General features: G+C 32.4%; 1 protein-coding gene across 1 annotated transcript in view; it reads left to right on the forward strand.

Moving 5' to 3' along the window:
- The window catches only part of LOC106872568 (uncharacterized), a 20,647-nt gene that overhangs the window by 11,903 nt on the left and 7,959 nt on the right, over positions 1 to 785 (forward strand). The gene's annotated exons all lie outside the window — the stretch shown is intronic.

Raw genomic sequence — 785 nt, forward strand, 5'->3', positions numbered from 1 at the left:
TATATATACATACATACATACATATACGTGCATACACACATACGCAAACACACACATATATATATGTATGTATGTATGTATATATGTTAGAATGTTTGGAGGTGATGTACAGGTATTATATATTAGAAAATATAATAAGGTACTCAGAAATCTGGATGGTTGTACATTTACAGATTTGTATCAATGTGTCACATGTTTGCATCTACTCTCATATGCTTGCACCTACTCTAATATATATACATACAAGATACAATGAATACACTGTCGTCTAAATTACACAAAAGTGAGGATAACACTGACGTCTGATTTTAACAGACATATTTACCAAAATTACATAAAACTATCTTGAAATACTAAAAAGTAAATTGATTAAATTAATTCACCTTTGGCTTCAAAAAACTATATTCAGTTATACGTTATAACGTTATAACGGAAATACGTATGGCATGGGAAATAACTCTTCCTTCGTTTGGATTATTTATGTGAATTATATCCCTTGAAAGATCTAACAGTTTTAGAAGACGCGTTTCATTGAGATATGTATCTTTAAGGAAAGCGGTTTCAATAAGTGTAGGTTAATCACTCACTCCCTTTCATTTTCTGTTAACTAACATACATACATACATACATACATACATAGCTACGTGCGGACGTACGTATGTCACTGCCACTAACTCACTGTAACTCTGGTCTTATATCAGAGTAATTGGTTAGAGAATGATTTAATACACACACACACACGTACACACACACACACACACACACACACACACACACACACACAC

Source organism: Octopus bimaculoides, chromosome 10, assembly GCF_001194135.2.
Source record: "Octopus bimaculoides isolate UCB-OBI-ISO-001 chromosome 10, ASM119413v2, whole genome shotgun sequence".
NCBI classification, from domain to species: domain Eukaryota; kingdom Metazoa; phylum Mollusca; class Cephalopoda; order Octopoda; family Octopodidae; genus Octopus; species Octopus bimaculoides.